This window comes from Daphnia carinata, chromosome 2, assembly GCF_022539665.2.
Source record: "Daphnia carinata strain CSIRO-1 chromosome 2, CSIRO_AGI_Dcar_HiC_V3, whole genome shotgun sequence".
In the NCBI taxonomy this organism is placed as follows: Eukaryota; Metazoa; Arthropoda; class Branchiopoda; order Diplostraca; family Daphniidae; genus Daphnia; species Daphnia carinata.
The window spans coordinates 416,026-434,346 of NC_081332.1; the positions used below are offsets into that span (position 1 = coordinate 416,026).

An 18,321-nucleotide genomic window follows, 5' to 3' on the forward strand; every position below is an offset into this window, starting at 1 on the left:
TCCCAGGCCAATCCCAACTTCCTCAGTTTATCATTTTTCCAAGGCTTCTTCTCTTTTATTGCTTCCTTTACGTCTTTGGACGCGTCATTTTGCATCTTCCGCCATAAATCTAATTCTGCTTGCTCTACCTCTTCTACTGCGAGAATGTTAAACCGTTTCTTATCGATTCCACACGACACTTCTGCCAGCGGTGTCTCGGGACTCGAGAGTCCCCTAAACTTCTTTACTGCTCTTTTCACTGTCGCCCAGATCCTGACAATCGTGCGCAGTGAGCTATAATTTTCGTACCATTCTTCCTCCTTCGGTATCGAAATATTGCATTGTGTTATCTCCTTAGGTTTTTCCTCTCTCCTTATTTCTACCGTATAATCCAGCTCTACTTGGGCTGGATTTTTCGGCCAATCTTTTTTTCTGTTCAGCCACTCTGGGCCTGACCACCAATCTTTCTTGTGGTTCAGCTGACTCACCGAAGCCCCTCTCGAAGCTATATCTGCCGGGTTCTGCACTCCCGGGCAGTGCCTTATCGACTCTATATCGATTTTTCCCCTGATTTCTGTTACTCGGTTGTGAACGAACTGCTTCCACCGGCCTGATTCGCCTTTCATCCACCAGTAGGCTATCGCCGAGTCCGTCCACAACGTTTTCTCAAAGGACCGTCCAAGGGACTTTTCGATGTAATCTCCCAGCCTGACCGCCAGCAAATTGCTGAGCAGCTCCAATCTGGGAGTCGACACCGACTTTTTTGGATCCGGTGCTATCCGAGTTTTGCTGCATAACAGCTTTGTCTCCTCTCCGGTCTCCAGATATGCGGCTACACTGTATGCGTCGTCACTGGCGTCGCAAAACAAGTGTAGCCTCGGTGAATGGATTTCTCCTGTCCACCGTCCCAGCTTTGTGTTCGTAAGGTCCGACAAACTTTTAATGAATGTCTCCCAGTGTGGCATTATGCTTGCCGACACTGGTTCGTCCCAGCCTGTCTTGTCTATCCAAACCTTTTGCATGATAATCTTCGCTACCACCGTTACCGGTGATATTAACCCCATCGGGTCGAAGACTTTCAGCGCCAGGCTGAATAATTTCCTTTTCGTCGGCCTTTTATTCATTTCCTCGGCCTCTTCCACTATTTTCTCGGGTCTGAATCTAAATGAGTCCGTCCCCGGATCCCAAGTGACCCCTAGTGCCTTAACGATCTTCTCCGCATTATCTCCCATTGTCTTCTCGTTGCTCTGAAATTGTAATGTTTGCAACCGTTCTCTCAATTCCATGCTATTTGTCGTCCATTTTCTTAGCTCCATTTTTGCCGAGCCAAACAATCTCTGCGCCTGTGTTATCAGGTCGACTGCTTGGGGGATGCTGTCGGCTCCCCCCAACCAGTCGTCCACATATAACTGCGAGCCTAATTGCTTCACCAACTCTGGGTAGTCATCCTTATGCTCATCCAAGCATTTAAGAATGACCGCCCTTAGAATAAACGGGCTACTCGAGAGGCCAAATGGCACCCTCTTCCACCTGTATTCTATCCACTCCGAATTGTCTTCTCTCGGGTCTTTTATCCACAAAACCGTACTATCTGTCCGTGTTCTTCTTGAATTCCTATCTGTAGGAATGCCTGCGTGATGTCCGCCATCCACGCTATCTTGCTCTGCCTGAACCTGAGCAACACTGCCAACAGCTCCGGGTTCAGGTTCGGCCCGGTCTCCAATAAATCGTTAAGGCTCGGCTTACTTTGTTGGTGGGCCGAACCATCAAACACCGGCCTGATCTTAGTTGTTGCCGCCTCCGTCTTTATTACCGGTCTGTGCGGCAAATACGTACATGCTCCCGTGTAATTTCTATCTGCTACTTCTATGTAGCCTTTCTCGAGGTATTGTTGAAAAACTTCATGGTAGGCTACTTTGTCCTCCCGTTTCATTTTTCTCAACAGCCCTGTCAATCTGATCGAAGCTATATTTTTATTGGTCTCCATCGACCTCCTGTTATTTTTAAACGGGAACAGAATCTCATATCTGCCCGTTGGATCTTTCCTTATAGTGTCCTGATAGTTCTTCAGGAACCCCGGGTCCTCTAGCTCTTGGGGCGTAACTCCCATGTGTTCCAAGGCCCAGAATTCCTTGAAGTCTACCATCGCTTTTTTACTGTCGGCCTGTGTAACTATGTTTGCCGACACCTCGCTTTGATTTCCTGCTATGGGCGCTCCAAAAATAATCCACCCAAGCTTGCTGGCACATGCCACTGAGTCGTCTGGACCCTGTCTCGTCTGGTGTTTAAGAATTTGCCAATAATAGTCACATCCTATTATCATGTCAAACTCTGTTTTATGGTCCGGTTTGGAATGCCTTTCATCCGCGACCTTCTCCCCCTGTTCCGTCAAGATCTCCACTAACTTTGACCGAACCTTTGGGGTTGCCTTCGCCACATATTTTATAGCCGTTGCCTTAATTTTTATTTTTCCCTGTCTCTCGGGGACCATCCATATGCTATAGGTCTTTAGCACCGATCTTTCCGCTTGGTTTGACCCAAACGTGTTCACCCTCACTTCTCCTTCTTCTTCTTCATCCGCTTTTAATCGTCTGATTAGACTCTGTCGGATGAACGTCTTTTCGCTCCCCGAGTCTATCAGACCCAGCACTTTTACTTTCCTGTTATTTCTTCCTTGTAATACCGCCGTGAATGTGGGCAGTCCGATCGAAGTTGCCTGCGCACAATTCACGTTGGTATCTATGGTTACCGACTTATTCATCGGTCTTTGCGGGGACTGTGATCTGACTGGCCCGTATTGTCTTTGTCTGGACAGGCATAGCGCTGGGCTATGATCTATACTCCCGCAGTTCCTGCAAGGGACTCTGGCTACGCAATGTTCCGTCCTGTGTGATCTGCCGAGGCATTTCAAGCAACGGTTTTCTCGCTCGCAGAGTGTTCGTCTGAACTGCGGGGTATTCACCATACACCTATGGTGTATGTGATTCTGCTGACAAAAACAACAGGGTGTCATCCTACCTCCCCTCTCTTGAGGCTCCCTTCTCGGGCTTTGCGGTTGGCTCACCGGATCTTCTTCCATCTCTCTAAGCCGTATCTCTCGATCCAGCTCCTTTAGAATTGCTTCTAATGTCGGTTGATCCTCGTCGAACCATTTGTCTCTCCACCATCGCGAGGTTAATGCTTTAGGCAAAGCCTTCAACACGTCCCCCGCGATGTATTCTCCATACCCGCCCATATCCACTTTGAGGTTCGTTAGGGCTGCTCTCGCGTTTGTCAACCCGTCGAAAATTCTTTTTAACTGACTGGTTGTTGCCGTGTCTCCCAATCTTACGGCCACTAGACTTTTCAGCTCGTTCACATAGTGTGCTTTTAACTTTTCTGAATCCCCGAATCTTTTTTCCAATTTTTGCATTGCCTCTTGGTATTGGTTTTCATCGAAGTGTATGTGTGATATCAATTCTGCGGCCTTGCCTTTCAGGCTTATCCGCAGATATTGAAATTTCTCCGCCTCTGTTAATCTTGGATCGGCGTCGTACGCCGTCCACATTGCCTTCCATCCTTTCCACGCTGTGATCTCCCCGTTAAACGTCGGTAGAGGCAGCGCTGTTCTGAGTACCGGCGATTGGGTTTCGCTCTTTTTGTACTTCTCTCTCAATTTCTTAATTTTTTCCCTTAGCTTGTCTTCCATCTCTCTGTCTCCAGCTTTATCGGCTGCTGTGGAGACTGCCGCAAGCTTCTCATTAATCGCCACTAATGCCAACCACCGGGCCTCGGCCTTGTCTATAAACTTCTGTCTGCTCTCCGCATCCGCCTCGGCCCAAGCTATGCTGTCTTTCAGTTCTCTTTTTATCAAAGCCCGATCTTCGAGCAAATCTTCCCGCGTGCCTATCGGAGATTCTGCCCTCGACGAAGCCCGTAACGGCTCTTGTCGTCTTATCGGGCTCTCTTCCAGGCTTGGCATGCTATCCTCGATTGTTTTCTCCACAATCGATTTTATCTCAGCTCTCACGCCCTCCACTATCTCTGGAATTTGCTCTTTCATTGAGAAGCTTTCTTTCGCTTGTTCAATCAATATCGCCGCAGAGTTCAGCGCTTGATTGCTTCTCCCGTCTATCTCTCCTACTAACTCCGTGATTGCGGCCACTTTTGACTTTAAGTCTTCTAGGTCCTCAATCTTTTTTTCCATCGCCTTCATTTTCATGCTCGTATCTGTCATGAATCTTTCGATTGTTTTTTCCGCGACCTCGACCCTCTTGTGCAACATAGAGTGGTACGAGTCGCCGGACTTGTATACCTTTTCGAGCTTTTCCTCGATGATCGAGAGTCTCTCATCTAGGCTTTGCTCGTCTGGGTCTGTCACCGTATGTCTCGTCCTCCTGGCCGGGACTGACATTTTGCCTTTATAATATATATTTTTTTTCTGATAGTGGTAGAGATAAACTGATAGTGGTAGAGATATATATTTTTCCAAATATTTTATTTCAACTTTTAATAATTTATAACAATGTGAACGATATCAATCAAGCACCGGGGATTTTAGAATCTCGTCTTCAGAGGACGACGCGATTCCTGTCCTAGCCAGCCGCTTTGATAACTGCTTGCTCAATCTTTCTTCGGGTGAAGATTTTTTCCAACTGCGTGGTATCCCTGATGTGGACCTCGCTTTCTTCGCTTGGGGTGGCTCTTTAGAGGGGCCAGCGGCGAGGTCTCTGATTTCTTGGCTCAACACCGTGGGGGTCGGTGGTGGGGCCGGTATCTGGAACGTAGCGGGCGGCAACTCTTTGACTCCGCGCGCCCTTTCCAATATCAGCTCCCTTCTCTGTAATTCTTCTTTGTCGCGTCTCAGCTTGCTAGTCTCCAGCAAGAATCTGGCGTGTTCCTCGGCCCGTTCTGCTGCCCTTTGTGCCGCTGCTATTACCGAGGAGTGCGACTCCTGGACTTTGGTGAGGGCGTCTAGCTGCTCTCTCTCCTGCTCGTTCAAAAACTGGGCTGGAGATTCCAAAGTCGGAGTAATCGGCCGTGTGTAAGGGTTTGGCCGACTCTTTTTCTCCACCGGTCTCTTGGCACGCTGTTCAGGGAACGGCTCCGGGATACGAAGTCTCCTGAACACACCTTTCGGGATGGTCTGTTCTAACTCTTTCCAGAGTTCGTAAGAGCGGGCCTCCGTATCTAAGAGGTGCTGGAATCTTGCGTACACCGCCTGCTGGTGCTGCTGATGGATGCTGTCCGACACTGTTATGGAATGTACGGGCAGATTTTTATATTATTTTTCTTTCCTTCTTTCTTTCTTTTTTTTTTTCTTTGTTTTGTTCGAAGGACCAATTTGAGATTTATCCCTTTGCTGGGCTTCTCAATGCCGGAGTCTGCCGGCTCAGCGTAAAGTAGTGGGCTTGAGGCCTTGGTTGCCTCAGCGTAATAGCCGCGGTACGTCCAGGCCGGCAGCCGGTGGGGGAGCCGGGCTGCCAATGACTTGACTAACTGGACCTCAATTTAAGCGACCGTACGGATCTCACCGTCAAATGATCTCAAAAATGATGCCGAGAGACGGCGCGGCCAATATGACGGACACGAATAACAGTAGCTAGATTACTTGTAATCCTTGGCGTTGAATGCCCCCGGGTCGAATGGATCTTCAAGTGAAGCGACGGCCAAGCAGGATCCGATCCGGATGGAATTGCTGCGAGCAACTTCGATGTAGCCGTGGAGGAAAAAAGAGCCGGGCCAAAGAAGAAGACAGACGGGCGACAGCAGCGTATCACGGCCGGGCAGATAATGACGGCCAGTTGCGACGGGCAGCAACACAAGTGATAACAGAGACAAACTTGATAGTAGTTACCAGTAGAATGAAGAGCCGACTCCGGGGGCTTCGGTGAAACTCGTGTGTATTTACTCAGCCGAAAACCGGCCTTTATATACCCAGCATTTACAAAACACCGTTGACTAATATAAGCAATTAAACGTACATAAATTTAAACGTTGGAGTAGGTGTCACCGCTGTTCCGTCACCCGTTTTAGCCGCAGGATCGTCCGCTCCTTCTCCACCTCGAATCCTCCTCCACCGACCCACCGTCGGTTCCTCCTCCGTCAACATCTTTTTTACTCTGGGCTAAAACCGGCTCCAGTCGCGATGGTTTTTGATGTTGACTTATGAGAGCGGTCGGTAGAGACCGCCTCATATAGCTGCAAAAGACGTCAAGTAGTTTCGATATTATACTAAGGACGTCCGGCCTTCTAAGCCAAGGATTCGCCGGGCGAATCGTTCTAACTCCCGTTTATATTCAGTCGTTTACCGTCTACCGTCATATCCTTTTCAATGGCCGGGAACTTCTTGGTTAGCTCCCGCCTAGAGTTGGACTTACCCCGGCTACCGACACTTCGGTACCGAGTGCCCGGCATCTTCGTTTCTATTCATCTGCCTCTTCACCGTCCCCTTGGACAGTGTTGGACGTCGGATTTTCCGACACAATGATCCGTAGCCAAATTTCAACAGAGTTTTCCATAACTGTGCATATCACTTATTTGATTTGAAGTATATTCCAATTAAAGAATGAAATTTAACGACGCCCGATGAGGGACTTGAACCCTCGACCTCAGGATTAAAAGTCCCGCGCTCTACCGACTGAGCTAACCGGGCTTCCACATTGCCTCTGCGATGAAAACCTCAATTGTTTCTCTTTTGCCTCTAACGAAAGAACGACTTTTTTTTCATGATTACTATTCTCACCCATTTTACGCCTCGATAGCGCAGTAGGCAGCGCGCGAGTCTCATAATCTCGAGGTCGTGAGTTCGAACCTCACTCGGGGCAGTTTCTGCATAAGATTTTTATGCATAAGAACCAAATCCAAATCGATCCGCCTGATCACTGGGAGATAATCGTCTTAGGGAAATTGCACTCAGAGTAACACAAGTTAACCGATTCAGAAGAAAACAGCATAACTTAAACCACATAAATAGGTTGTTACTTAGTGTTCCACACCGTATATCAAAGTAGTATTCGGGGAGGAAAAGAAGCAGGCGACAAAATAAGGGGGGAGAACAGTTAATGTGTTTTTGCTTTCAAGGTAGAGCCAGTCTCAGGGACACAGGAGAAATGGTTCAAACGTTGACTTAAAGAAGGGGTAAGTTTCTACGATACACTGCAAAACTTTCAAAGTGGAAATGAAAAAAAAGCGCGTTTGTCACAAGAGTGGCTTCTACGAAAAAGGTGGTGTTGAAAAATGTTAGTCGTTGGCTTCACTGTCTCAGGTCCTACTGAGATTTGAACTCGGATTGTCAGATTCAGAGTCTGAAGTGATAACCATTACACCATGGAACCGTCATATAAGTTTGACCCTGTAAGTTTCACCAAGAAACCAACGGTTTTATTGCGATTATAATTTCGTAAGTATTCGATAAATTTCGGTATAAATTGGAGGATTAAACGATCACGACGAAGATGGGATTCGAACCCACGCGTGCAATGCACAATGGATTAGCAGTCCATCACCTTAACCGCTCGGTCACCTCGTCTGCAATCTGGCTCGAATTTCACTTGGGTCACAATGATCCGTAGCCAAATTTCAACAGAGTTTTCTATAACTGTGCATATCACTTATTTGATTTGAAGTATATTCCAATTAAAGAATGAAATTTAACGACGCCCGATGAGGGACTTGAACACTCGACCTCAGGATTAAAAGTCCCGCGCTCTACCGACTGAGCTAACCGGGCTTCCACATTGCCTCTGCGATGAAAACCTCAATTGTTTCTCTGTTGCCTCTAACGAAAGAACGACTTTTTTTTTCATGATTACTATTCTCACCCATTTTACGCCTCGATAGCGCAGTAGGCAGCGCGCGAGTCTCATAATCTCGAGGTCGTGAGTTCGAACCTCACTCGGGGCAGTTTCTGCATAAGATTTTTATGCATAAGAACCAAATCCAAATCGATCCGCCTGATCACTGGGAGATAATCGTCTTAGGGAAATTGCACTCAGAGTAACACAAGTTAACCGATTCAGAAGAAAACAGCATAACTTAAACCACATAAATAGGTTGTTACTTAGTGTTCCACACCGTATATCAAAGTAGTATTCGGGGAGGAAAAGAAGCAGGCGACAAAATAAGGGGGAGAACAGTTAATGTGTTTTTGCTTTCAAGGTAGAGCCAGTCTCAGGGACACAGGAGAAATGGTTCAAACGTTGACTTAAAGAAGGGGTAAGTTTCTACGATACACTGCAAAACTTTCAAAGTGGAAATGAAAAAAAAGCGCGTTTGTCACAAGAGTGGCTTCTACGAAAAAGGTGGTGTTGAAAAATGTTAGTCGTTGGCTTCACTGTCTCAGGTCCTACTGAGAATCGAACTCAGATTGTCAGAGTCAGAGTCTGAAGTGCTAACCATTACACCATGGAACCGTCATATAAGTTTGACCCTGTAAGTTTCACCAAGAAACCAACGGTTTTATTGCGATTATAATTTCGTAAGTATTCGATAAATTTCGGTATCAATTGGAGGATTAAACGATCACGACGAAGATGGGATTCGAACCCACGCGTGCAATGCACAATGGATTAGCAGTCCATCACCTTAACCGCTCGGTCACCTCGTCCACAATCTGGCTCGAATTTCACTTGGGTCACAATGATCCGTAGCCAAATTTCAACAGAGTTTTCCATAACTGTGCATATCACTTATTTGATTTGAAGTATATTCCAATTAAAGAATGAAATTTAACGACGCCCGATGAGGGACTTGAACCCTCGACCTCAGGATTAAAAGTCCCGCGCTCTACCGACTGAGCTAACCGGGCTTCCACATTGCCTCTGCGATGAAAACCTCAATTGTTTCTCTGTTGCCTCTAACGAAAGAACGACTTTTTTTTTCATGATTACTATTCTCACCCATTTTACGCCTCGATAGCGCAGTAGGCAGCGCGCGAGTCTCATAATCTCGAGGTCGTGAGTTCGAACCTCACTCGGGGCAGTTTCTGCATAAGATTTTTATGCATAAGAACCAAATCCAAATCGATCCGCCTGATCACTGGGAGATAATCGTCTTAGGGAAATTGCACTCAGAGTAACACAAGTTAACCGATTCAGAAGAAAACAGCATAACTTAAACCACATAAATAGGTTGTTACTTAGTGTTCCACACCGTATATCAAAGTAGTATTCGGGGAGGAAAAGAAGCAGGCGACAAAATAAGGGGGGAGAACAGTTAATGTGTTTTTGCTTTCAAGGTAGAGCCAGTCTCAGGGACACAGGAGAAATGGTTCAAACGTTGACTTAAAGAAGGGGTAAGTTTCTACGATACACTGCAAAACTTTCAAAGTGGAAATGAAAAAAAAGCGCGTTTGTCACAAGAGTGGCTTCTACGAAAAAGGTGGTGTTGAAAAATGTTAGTCGTTGGCTTCACTGTCTCAGGTTCTACTGAGAATCGAACTCAGATTGTCAGAGTCAAAGTCTGAAGTGCTAACCATTACACCATGGAACCGTCATATAAGTTTGACCCTGTAAGTTTCACCAAGAAACCAACGGTTTTATTGCGATTATAATTTCGTAAGTATTCGATAAATTTCGGTATCAATTGGAGGATTAAATGATCACGACGAAGATGGGATTCGAACCCACGCGTGCAATGCACAATGGATTAGCAGTCCATCACCTTAACCGCTCGGTCACCTCGTCCGCCATCTGGATCGAATTTCACTTGGGTCACAATGATCCGTAGCCAAATTTCAACAGAGTTTTCTATAACTGTGCATATCACTTATTTGATTTGAAGTATATTCCAATTAAAGAATGAAATTTAACGACGCCCGATGAGGGACTTGAACACTCGACCTCAGGATTAAAAGTCCCGCGCTCTACCGACTGAGCTAACCGGGCTTCCACATTGCCTCTGCGATGAAAACCTCAATTGTTTCTCTGTTGCCTCTAACGAAAGAACGACTTTTTTTTCATGATTACTATTCTCACCCATTTTACGCCTCGATAGCGCAGTAGGCAGCGCGCGAGTCTCATAATCTCGAGGTCGTGAGTTCGAACCTCACTCGGGGCAGTTTCTGCATAAGATTTTTGTTCCAACATTTAGATTCAACTCGCACTGCAAGGGCAGTGTTCGATCGCATCGTTCTCAATTTTAATTCAAACATGAACCAAATCCAAATCGATCCGCCTGATCACTGGGAGATAATCGTCTTAGGGAAATTGCACTCAGAGTAACACAAGTTAACCGATTCAGAAGAAAACAGCTGTTTTGTTTTGTTTTGTTTTGTTTTGTTTTGTTTTGTTTTGTTTTGTTTTGTTTTGTTTTGTTTTGTTTTGTTTTGTTTTGTTTTGTTTTGTTTTGTTTTGTTTTGTTTTGTTTTGTTTTGTTTTGTTTTGTTTTGTTTTGTTTTGTTTTGTTTTGTTTTGTTTTGTTTTGTTTTGTTTTGTTTTGTTTTGTTTTGTTTTGTTTTGTTTTGTTTTGTTTTGTTTTGTTTTGTTTTGTTTTGTTTTGTTTTGTTTTGTTTTGTTTTGTTTTGTTTTGTTTTGTTTTGTTTTGTTTTGTTTTGTTTTGTTTTGTTTTGTTTTGTTTTGTTTTGTTTTGTTTTGTTTTGTTTTGTTTTGTTTTGTTTTGTTTTGTTTTGTTTTGTTTTGTTTTGTTTTGTTTTGTTTTGTTTTGTTTTGTTTTGTTTTGTTTTGTTTTGTTTTGTTTTGTTTTGTTTTGTTTTGTTTTGTTTTGTTTTGTTTTGTTTTGTTTTGTTTTGTTTTGTTTTGTTTTGTTTTGTTTTGTTTTGTTTTGTTTTGTTTTGTTTTGTTTTGTTTTGTTTTGTTTTGTTTTGTTTTGTTTTGTTTTGTTTTGTTTTGTTTTGTTTTGTTTTGTTTTGTTTTGTTTTGTTTTGTTTTGTTTTGTTTTGTTTTGTTTTGTTTTGTTTTGTTTTGTTTTGTTTTGTTTTGTTTTGTTTTGTTTTGTTTTGTTTTGTTTTGTTTTGTTTTGTTTTGTTTTGTTTTGTTTTGTTTTGTTTTGTTTTGTTTTGTTTTGTTTTGTTTTGTTTTGTTTTGTTTTGTTTTGTTTTGTTTTGTTTTGTTTTGTTTTGTTTTGTTTTGTTTTGTTTTGTTTTGTTTTGTTTTGTTTTGTTTTGTTTTGTTTTGTTTTGTTTTGTTTTGTTTTGTTTTGTTTTGTTTTGTTTTGTTTTGTTTTGTTTTGTTTTGTTTTGTTTTGTTTTGTTTTGTTTTTTTGTTTTGTTTTGTTTTGTTTTGTTTTGTTTTGTTTTGTTTTGTTTTTTTGTTTTGTTTTGTTTTGTTTTGTTTTGTTTTGTTTTGTTTTGTTTTGTTTTGTTTTGTTTTGTTTTGTTTTGTTTTGTTTTGTTTTGTTTTGTTTTGTTTTGTTTTGTTTTGTTTTGTTTTGTTTTGTTTTGTTTTGTTTTGTTTTGTTTTGTTTTGTTTTGTTTTGTTTTGTTTTGTTTTGTTTTGTTTTGTTTTGTTTTGTTTTGTTTTGTTTTGTTTTGTTTTGTTTTGTTTTGTTTTGTTTTGTTTTGTTTTGTTTTGTTTTGTTTTGTTTTGTTTTGTTTTGTTTTGTTTTGTTTTGTTTTGTTTTGTTTTGTTTTGTTTTGTTTTGTTTTGTTTTGTTTTGTTTTGTTTTGTTTTGTTTTGTTTTGTTTTGTTTTGTTTTGTTTTGTTTTGTTTTGTTTTGTTTTGTTTTGTTTTGTTTTGTTTTGTTTTGTTTTGTTTTGTTTTGTTTTGTTTTGTTTTGTTTTGTTTTGTTTTGTTTTGTTTTGTTTTGTTTTGTTTTGTTTTGTTTTGTTTTGTTTTGTTTTGTTTTGTGCCACGAAAGGAGACTGGATTTTCAGAAAAATAAGTAATAGTCTTACACGCCCAACGTGGGGCTCGAACCCACGACCCTGAGATTAAGAGTCTCATGCTCTACCGACTGAGCTAGCCAGGCACACGTTATGTAGAAGTGCTTGCATTTGATGTGACACCCTTTCCGCTATGTTTTGGAAAAACCATCTCTTTTAATATGCTAATTAACAAGACATGAACTGCAATCAATAAATTAAACAAACTCTTTACTACCAATAAAAATTCACCCTGTGATTCATTTTTAATGGATACTGGAAGTATCTGGAGGTTTCGGCTGTAAGTCGGAAGACTTAGAAGCCCAATCATAGATGACCATAGCTGCACTGCAGCTGGCACTATGATTTGCAAACTTCCTATAATTACCTATAATCAGTTCATGTTGTTGCTGACAAAGCAATGACGATGTACTAATTTCGGTACTACTGCAATCACGAGAAGTAGGTATTTTAAATACTGCGTTGAAAGAGTAACATTCGTTACTGGCCCGTAGGAGGATCGAACTCATGACCTCCGCGTTATTAGCACGGCGCTCTAACCAACTGAGCTAACGGGCCTTGATTGACTTAAAAAATTTCTAAAATATGAGTGTGTGTTAATGGGCAAAAAACTACAAAAATACTATAAAATGACAGTGAAGGGATTCGAACCCTTGCCTCCGAAGAGACTGGTGCCTAAAACCAGCGCCATAGACCACTCGGCCACACTATCCAATAGTTATATGGTTCCCGTACATCAATTTATTTGCTGCACCATAGTTATATTGTTCACAATAGAAAAACATACCTGGTACTAAACGCTACGAAGATTACATTACCCATCAAGATAATAACTGTACAGCATGTAAATGACTTATCAAATTGTTTGGGAAATCGCAGACAGCAGGGTTCGAACCTGCGCTCCAAGATGGAAACAGATTTCAAGTCTGTCGCCTTAACCACTCGGCCATGTCTGCTTGTATTCGCCCATGCAATAACATTGCACGGTAAAACCCAGCTCTATAAAGCCCCATTCAAAAAAGTTTGCATAAACTTTTATTCCCAGTGGGAATTCATTTCTACTGTTCTAATAACAAATAAAACTAGGTGATGAAGATGTAAGCAGCCGGAAGAGCAATTGTGTGCTGTAGATTACTTATCTGCACGAAAGGGGCACAAATGGAATCTTCTTTGGGCGATCACCTGCCACTCTGTCGCATGGCTACTTTACTACCTCATAGCTGTCATTGTTTGATTTGGGGCACGTTATTCTAAAGAAATTTGGGCCTCTTCATGACTACTAGGGGCGAGGAAGGGCGTTTTACACCAAAATGATTTGTGTAACTGAAATAGGTAAACGTACTATGGCCCGTAAGAGGATCGAACTCATGACCTTCGCGTTATTAGCACGACGCTCTAACCAGCTGAGCTAACAGGCCGTTAAATTTACTCGCACGCACGAAAAATCAGCGAGTGCATTCGCAAGCAGAACATGCCATAGCCCACGTAAAATGAAAGAAAGCCGTCAAACAACCAGCGAAGGATTAGAAAAGCCCAAGAAAAAGCCCCCTTCAAGAACACTTCCAGCTTGACTGAAGGAATTGAGGGCCGAATGGTTATCAAACGCGTGCCACGAAAGGAGACTGGATTTTCAGAAAAATAAGTAATAGTCTTACACGCCCAACGTGGGGCTCGAACCCACGACCCTGAGATTAAGAGTCTCATGCTCTACCGACTGAGCTAGCCAGGCACACGTTATGTAGAAGTGCTTGCATTTGATGTGACACCCTTTCCGCTATGTTTTGGAAAAACCATCTCTTTTAATATGCTAATTAACAAGACATGAACTGCAATCAATAAATTAAACAAACTCTTTACTACCAATAAAAATTCACCCTGTGATTCATTTTTAATGGATACTGGAAGTATCTGGAGGTTTCGGCTGTAAGTCGGAAGACTTAGAAGCCCAATCATAGATGACCATAGCTGCACTGCAGCTGGCACTATGATTTGCAAACTTCCTATAATTACCTATAATCAGTTCATGTTGTTGCTGACAAAGCAATGACGATGTACTAATTTCGGTACTACTGCAATCACGAGAAGTAGGTAGTTTAAATACTGCGTTGAAAGAGTAACATTCGTTACTGGCCCGTAGGAGGATCGAACTCATGACCTCCGCGTTATTAGCACGGCGCTCTAACCAACTGAGCTAACGGGCCTTGATTGACTTAAAAAATTTCTAAAATATGAGTGTGTGTTAATGGGCAAAAAACTACAAAAATACTATAAAATGACAGTGAAGGGATTCGAACCCTTGCCTCCGAAGAGACTGGTGCCTAAAACCAGCGCCATAGACCACTCGGCCACACTATCCAATAGTTATATGGTTCCCGTACATCAATTTATTTGCTGCACCATAGTTATATTGTTCACAATAGAAAAACATACCTGGTACTAAACGCTACGAAGATTACATTACCCATCAAGATAATAACTGTACAGCATGTAAATGACTTATCAAATTGTTTGGGAAATCGCAGACAGCAGGGTTCGAACCTGCGCTCCAAGATGGAAACAGATTTCAAGTCTGTCGCCTTAACCACTCGGCCATGTCTGCTTGTATTCGCCCATGCAATAACATTGCACGGTAAAACCCAGCTCTATAAAGCCCCATTCAAAAAAGTTTGCATAAACTTTTATTCCCAGTGGGAATTCATTTCTACTGTTCTAATAACAAATAAAACTAGGTGATGAAGATGTAAGCAGCCGGAAGAGCAATTGTGTGCTGTAGATTACTTATCTGCACGAAAGGGGCACAAATGGAATCTTCTTTGGGCGATCACCTGCCACTCTGTCGCATGGCTACTTTACTACCTCATAGCTGTCATTGTTTGATTTGGGGCACGTTATTCTAAAGAAATTTGGGCCTCTTCATGACTACTAGGGGCGAGGAAGGGCGTTTTACACCAAAATGATTTGTGTAACTGAAATAGGTAAACGCACTAGTGGCCCGTAATAGGATCGAACTCATGACCTCCGCGTTATTAGCACGACGCTCTAACCAACTGAGCTAACAGGCCACGGAATATGCTCGCACGCACGAAAAATCAGCGAGTGCATTCGCAAGCAGAACATGCCATAGCCCACGTAAAATGAAAGAAAGCCGTCAAACAACCAGCGAAGGATTAGAAAAGCCCAAGAAAAAGCCCCCTTCAAGAACACTTCCAGCTTGACTGAAGGAATTGAGGGCCGAATGGTTATCAAACGCGTGCCACGAAAGGAGACTGGATTTTCAGAAAAATAAGTAATAGTCTTACACGCCCAACGTGGGGCTCGAACCCACGACCCTGAGATTAAGAGTCTCATGCTCTACCGACTGAGCTAGCCAGGCACACGTTATGTAGAAGTGCTTGCATTTGATGTGACACCCTTTCCGCTATGTTTTGGAAAAACCATCTCTTTTAATATGCTAATTAACAAGACATGAACTGCAATCAATAAATTAAACAAACTCTTTACTACCAATAAAAATTCACCCTGTGATTCATTTTTAATGGATACTGGAAGTATCTGGAGGTTTCGGCTGTAAGTCGGAAGACTTAGAAGCCCAATCATAGATGACCATAGCTGCACTGCAGCTGGCACTATGATTTGCAAACTTCCTATAATTACATATAATCAGTTGATGTTGTTGCTGACAAAGCAATGACGATGTACTAATTTCGGTACTACTGCAATCACGAGAAGTAGGTAGTTTAAATACTGCGTTGAAAGAGTAACATTCGTTACTGGCCCGTAGGAGGATCGAACTCATGACCTCCGCGTTATTAGCACGGCGCTCTAACCAACTGAGCTAACGGGCCTTGATTGACTTAAAAAATTTCTAAAATATGAGTGTGTGTTAATGGGCAAAAAACTACAAAAATACTATAAAATGACAGTGAAGGGATTCGAACCCTTGCCTCCGAAGAGACTGGTGCCTAAAACCAGCGCCATAGACCACTCGGCCACACTATCCAATAGTTATATGGTTCCCGTACATCAATTTATTTGCTGCACCATAGTTATATTGTTCACAATAGAAAAACATACCTGGTACTAAACGCTACGAAGATTACATTACCCATCAAGATAATAACTGTACAGCATGTAAATGACTTATCAAATTGTTTGGGAAATCGCAGACAGCAGGGTTCGAACCTGCGCTCCAAGATGGAAACAGATTTCAAGTCTGTCGCCTTAACCACTCGGCCATGTCTGCTTGTATTCGCCCATGCAATAACATTGCACGGTAAAACCCAGCTCTATAAAGCCCCATTCAAAAAAGTTTGCATAAACTTTTATTCCCAGTGGGAATTCATTTCTACTGTTCTAATAACAAATAAAACTAGGTGATGAAGATGTAAGCAGCCGGAAGAGCAATTGTGTGCTGTAGATTACTTATCTGCACGAAAGGGGCACAAATGGAATCTTCTTTGGGCGATCACCTGCCACTCTGTCGCATGGCTACTTTACTACCTCATAGCTGTCATTGTTTGATTTGGGGCACGTTATTCTAAAGAAATTTGGGCCTCTTCATGACTACTAGGGGCGAGGAAGGGCGTTTTACACCAAAATGATTTGTGTAACTGAAATAGGTAAACGCACTAGTGGCCCGTAAGAGGATCGAACTCATGACCTTCGCGTTATTAGCACGACGCTCTAACCAGCTGAGCTAACAGGCCACGGAATATGCTCGCACGCACGAAAAATCAGCGAGTGCATTCGCAAGCAGAACATGCCATAGCCCACGTAAAATGAAAGAAAGCCGTCAAACAACCAGCGAAGGATTAGAAAAGCCCAAGAAAAAGCCCCCTTCAAGAACACTTCCAGCTTGACTGAAGGAATTGAGGGCCGAATGGTTATCAAACGCGTGCCACGAAAGGAGACTGGATTTTCAGAAAAATAAGTAATAGTCTTCTTCGCCCAACGTGGGGCTCGAACCCACGACCCTGAAATTAAGAGTCTCATGCTCTACCGACTGAGCTAGCCAGGCATACGTTATGTAGAAGTGCTTGCATTTGATGTGACACCCTTTCCGCTATGTTTTGGAAAAACCATCTCTTTTAATATGCTAATTAACAAGACATGAACTGCAATCAATAAATTAAACAAACTCTTTACTACCAATAAAAATTCACCCTGTGATTCATTTTTAATGGATACTGGAAGTATCTGGAGGTTTCGGCTGTAAGTCGGAAGACTTAGAAGCCCAATCATAGATGACCATAGCTGCACTGCAGCTGGCACTATGATTTGCAAACTTCCTATAATTACATATAATCAGTTGATGTTGTTGCTGACAAAGCAATGACGATGTACTAATTTCGGTACTACTGCAATCACGAGAAGTAGGTAGTTTAAATACTGCGTTGAAAGAGTAACATTCGTTACTGGCCCGTAGGAGGATCGAACTCATGACCTCCGCGTTATTAGCACGGCGCTCTAACCAACTGAGCTAACGGGCCTTGATTGACTTAAAAAATTTCTAAAATATGAGTGTGTGTTAATGGGCAAAAAACTACAAAAATACTATAAAATGACAGTGAAGGGATTCGAACCCTTGCCTCCGAAGAGACTGGTGCCTAAAACCAGCGCCATAGACCACTCGGCCACACTATCCAATAGTTATATGGTTCCCGTACATCAATTTATTTGCTGCACCATAGTTATATTGTTCACAATAGAAAAACATACCTGGTACTAAACGCTACGAAGATTACATTACCCATCAAGATAATAACTGTACAGCATGTAAATGACTTATCAAATTGTTTGGGAAATCGCAGACAGCAGGGTTCGAACCTGCGCTCCAAGATGGAAACAGATTTCAAGTCTGTCGCCTTAACCACTCGGCCATGTCTGCTTGTATTCGCCCATGCAATAACATTGCACGGTAAAACCCAGCTCTATAAAGCCCCATTCAAAAAAGTTTGCATAAACTTTTATTCCCAGTGGGAATTCATTTCTACTGTTCTAATAACAAATAAAACTAGGTGATGAAGATGTAAGCAGCCGGAAGAGCAATTGTGTGCTGTAGATTACTTATCTGCACGAAAGGGGCACAAATGGAATCTTCTTTGGGCGATCACCTGCCACTCTGTCGCATGGCTACTTTACTACCTCATAGCTGTCATTGTTTGATTTGGGGCACGTTATTCTAAAGAAATTTGGGCCTCTTCATGACTACTAGGGGCGAGGAAGGGCGTTTTACACCAAAATGATTTGTGTAACTGAAATAGGTAAACGCACTAGTGGCCCGTAAGAGGATCGAACTCATGACCTTCGCGTTATTAGCACGACGCTCTAACCAGCTGAGCTAACAGGCCACGGAATATGCTCGCACGCACGAAAAATCAGCGAGTGCATTCGCAAGCAGAACATGCCATAGCCCACGTAAAATGAAAGAAAGCCGTCAAACAACCAGCGAAGGATTAGAAAAGCCCAAGAAAAAGCCCCCTTCAAGAACACTTCCAGCTTGACTGAAGGAATTGAGGGCC

At 42.7% G+C, this 18,321-nt stretch overlaps 32 non-coding genes across 32 annotated transcripts; 4 read left to right on the forward strand and 28 right to left on the reverse strand.

Moving 5' to 3' along the window:
- Positions 1–6,540: 6,540 nt before the first annotated feature.
- On the reverse strand, positions 6,541–6,613 carry Trnak-uuu (transfer RNA lysine (anticodon UUU)). The gene has a single exon. It is a non-coding gene; the product is annotated as a tRNA-Lys (tRNA).
- A 99-nt stretch (positions 6,614–6,712) lies between these two features.
- Trnam-cau (transfer RNA methionine (anticodon CAU)) lies at positions 6,713–6,785 on the forward strand. The gene has a single exon. It is a non-coding gene; the product is annotated as a tRNA-Met (tRNA).
- A 622-nt stretch (positions 6,786–7,407) lies between these two features.
- Trnas-gcu (transfer RNA serine (anticodon GCU)) lies at positions 7,408–7,489 on the reverse strand. The gene has a single exon. It is a non-coding gene; the product is annotated as a tRNA-Ser (tRNA).
- Positions 7,490–7,617: 128 nt separating this feature from the next.
- On the reverse strand, positions 7,618–7,690 carry Trnak-uuu (transfer RNA lysine (anticodon UUU)). The gene has a single exon. It is a non-coding gene; the product is annotated as a tRNA-Lys (tRNA).
- A 100-nt stretch (positions 7,691–7,790) lies between these two features.
- Trnam-cau (transfer RNA methionine (anticodon CAU)) lies at positions 7,791–7,863 on the forward strand. Its single transcript has one exon. It is a non-coding gene; the product is annotated as a tRNA-Met (tRNA).
- A 437-nt stretch (positions 7,864–8,300) lies between these two features.
- Trnaq-cug (transfer RNA glutamine (anticodon CUG)) lies at positions 8,301–8,372 on the reverse strand. Its single transcript has one exon. It is a non-coding gene; the product is annotated as a tRNA-Gln (tRNA).
- A 112-nt stretch (positions 8,373–8,484) lies between these two features.
- On the reverse strand, positions 8,485–8,566 carry Trnas-gcu (transfer RNA serine (anticodon GCU)). The gene has a single exon. It is a non-coding gene; the product is annotated as a tRNA-Ser (tRNA).
- Positions 8,567–8,694: 128 nt separating this feature from the next.
- Positions 8,695–8,767, reverse strand: Trnak-uuu (transfer RNA lysine (anticodon UUU)). The gene has a single exon. It is a non-coding gene; the product is annotated as a tRNA-Lys (tRNA).
- A 100-nt stretch (positions 8,768–8,867) lies between these two features.
- On the forward strand, positions 8,868–8,940 carry Trnam-cau (transfer RNA methionine (anticodon CAU)). The gene has a single exon. It is a non-coding gene; the product is annotated as a tRNA-Met (tRNA).
- Positions 8,941–9,378: 438 nt separating this feature from the next.
- Trnaq-uug (transfer RNA glutamine (anticodon UUG)) lies at positions 9,379–9,450 on the reverse strand. Its single transcript has one exon. It is a non-coding gene; the product is annotated as a tRNA-Gln (tRNA).
- Positions 9,451–9,562: 112 nt separating this feature from the next.
- Trnas-gcu (transfer RNA serine (anticodon GCU)) lies at positions 9,563–9,644 on the reverse strand. The gene has a single exon. It is a non-coding gene; the product is annotated as a tRNA-Ser (tRNA).
- Positions 9,645–9,772: 128 nt separating this feature from the next.
- Trnak-uuu (transfer RNA lysine (anticodon UUU)) lies at positions 9,773–9,845 on the reverse strand. Its single transcript has one exon. It is a non-coding gene; the product is annotated as a tRNA-Lys (tRNA).
- A 99-nt stretch (positions 9,846–9,944) lies between these two features.
- Trnam-cau (transfer RNA methionine (anticodon CAU)) lies at positions 9,945–10,017 on the forward strand. Its single transcript has one exon. It is a non-coding gene; the product is annotated as a tRNA-Met (tRNA).
- A 1,796-nt stretch (positions 10,018–11,813) lies between these two features.
- On the reverse strand, positions 11,814–11,886 carry Trnak-cuu (transfer RNA lysine (anticodon CUU)). Its single transcript has one exon. It is a non-coding gene; the product is annotated as a tRNA-Lys (tRNA).
- A 398-nt stretch (positions 11,887–12,284) lies between these two features.
- Trnai-aau (transfer RNA isoleucine (anticodon AAU)) lies at positions 12,285–12,358 on the reverse strand. Its single transcript has one exon. It is a non-coding gene; the product is annotated as a tRNA-Ile (tRNA).
- Positions 12,359–12,430: 72 nt separating this feature from the next.
- Positions 12,431–12,512, reverse strand: Trnal-uag (transfer RNA leucine (anticodon UAG)). The gene has a single exon. It is a non-coding gene; the product is annotated as a tRNA-Leu (tRNA).
- A 162-nt stretch (positions 12,513–12,674) lies between these two features.
- Trnas-uga (transfer RNA serine (anticodon UGA)) lies at positions 12,675–12,756 on the reverse strand. Its single transcript has one exon. It is a non-coding gene; the product is annotated as a tRNA-Ser (tRNA).
- A 388-nt stretch (positions 12,757–13,144) lies between these two features.
- On the reverse strand, positions 13,145–13,218 carry Trnai-aau (transfer RNA isoleucine (anticodon AAU)). Its single transcript has one exon. It is a non-coding gene; the product is annotated as a tRNA-Ile (tRNA).
- Positions 13,219–13,456: 238 nt separating this feature from the next.
- Trnak-cuu (transfer RNA lysine (anticodon CUU)) lies at positions 13,457–13,529 on the reverse strand. Its single transcript has one exon. It is a non-coding gene; the product is annotated as a tRNA-Lys (tRNA).
- Positions 13,530–13,927: 398 nt separating this feature from the next.
- Positions 13,928–14,001, reverse strand: Trnai-aau (transfer RNA isoleucine (anticodon AAU)). The gene has a single exon. It is a non-coding gene; the product is annotated as a tRNA-Ile (tRNA).
- A 72-nt stretch (positions 14,002–14,073) lies between these two features.
- Positions 14,074–14,155, reverse strand: Trnal-uag (transfer RNA leucine (anticodon UAG)). Its single transcript has one exon. It is a non-coding gene; the product is annotated as a tRNA-Leu (tRNA).
- A 162-nt stretch (positions 14,156–14,317) lies between these two features.
- Trnas-uga (transfer RNA serine (anticodon UGA)) lies at positions 14,318–14,399 on the reverse strand. The gene has a single exon. It is a non-coding gene; the product is annotated as a tRNA-Ser (tRNA).
- Positions 14,400–15,100: 701 nt separating this feature from the next.
- Trnak-cuu (transfer RNA lysine (anticodon CUU)) lies at positions 15,101–15,173 on the reverse strand. Its single transcript has one exon. It is a non-coding gene; the product is annotated as a tRNA-Lys (tRNA).
- Positions 15,174–15,571: 398 nt separating this feature from the next.
- On the reverse strand, positions 15,572–15,645 carry Trnai-aau (transfer RNA isoleucine (anticodon AAU)). The gene has a single exon. It is a non-coding gene; the product is annotated as a tRNA-Ile (tRNA).
- Positions 15,646–15,717: 72 nt separating this feature from the next.
- Trnal-uag (transfer RNA leucine (anticodon UAG)) lies at positions 15,718–15,799 on the reverse strand. Its single transcript has one exon. It is a non-coding gene; the product is annotated as a tRNA-Leu (tRNA).
- A 162-nt stretch (positions 15,800–15,961) lies between these two features.
- Positions 15,962–16,043, reverse strand: Trnas-uga (transfer RNA serine (anticodon UGA)). The gene has a single exon. It is a non-coding gene; the product is annotated as a tRNA-Ser (tRNA).
- A 389-nt stretch (positions 16,044–16,432) lies between these two features.
- Trnai-aau (transfer RNA isoleucine (anticodon AAU)) lies at positions 16,433–16,506 on the reverse strand. Its single transcript has one exon. It is a non-coding gene; the product is annotated as a tRNA-Ile (tRNA).
- A 238-nt stretch (positions 16,507–16,744) lies between these two features.
- Trnak-cuu (transfer RNA lysine (anticodon CUU)) lies at positions 16,745–16,817 on the reverse strand. The gene has a single exon. It is a non-coding gene; the product is annotated as a tRNA-Lys (tRNA).
- Positions 16,818–17,215: 398 nt separating this feature from the next.
- Positions 17,216–17,289, reverse strand: Trnai-aau (transfer RNA isoleucine (anticodon AAU)). The gene has a single exon. It is a non-coding gene; the product is annotated as a tRNA-Ile (tRNA).
- Positions 17,290–17,361: 72 nt separating this feature from the next.
- Positions 17,362–17,443, reverse strand: Trnal-uag (transfer RNA leucine (anticodon UAG)). Its single transcript has one exon. It is a non-coding gene; the product is annotated as a tRNA-Leu (tRNA).
- Positions 17,444–17,605: 162 nt separating this feature from the next.
- Trnas-uga (transfer RNA serine (anticodon UGA)) lies at positions 17,606–17,687 on the reverse strand. Its single transcript has one exon. It is a non-coding gene; the product is annotated as a tRNA-Ser (tRNA).
- Positions 17,688–18,076: 389 nt separating this feature from the next.
- Positions 18,077–18,150, reverse strand: Trnai-aau (transfer RNA isoleucine (anticodon AAU)). The gene has a single exon. It is a non-coding gene; the product is annotated as a tRNA-Ile (tRNA).
- Positions 18,151–18,321: the final 171 nt, after the last annotated feature.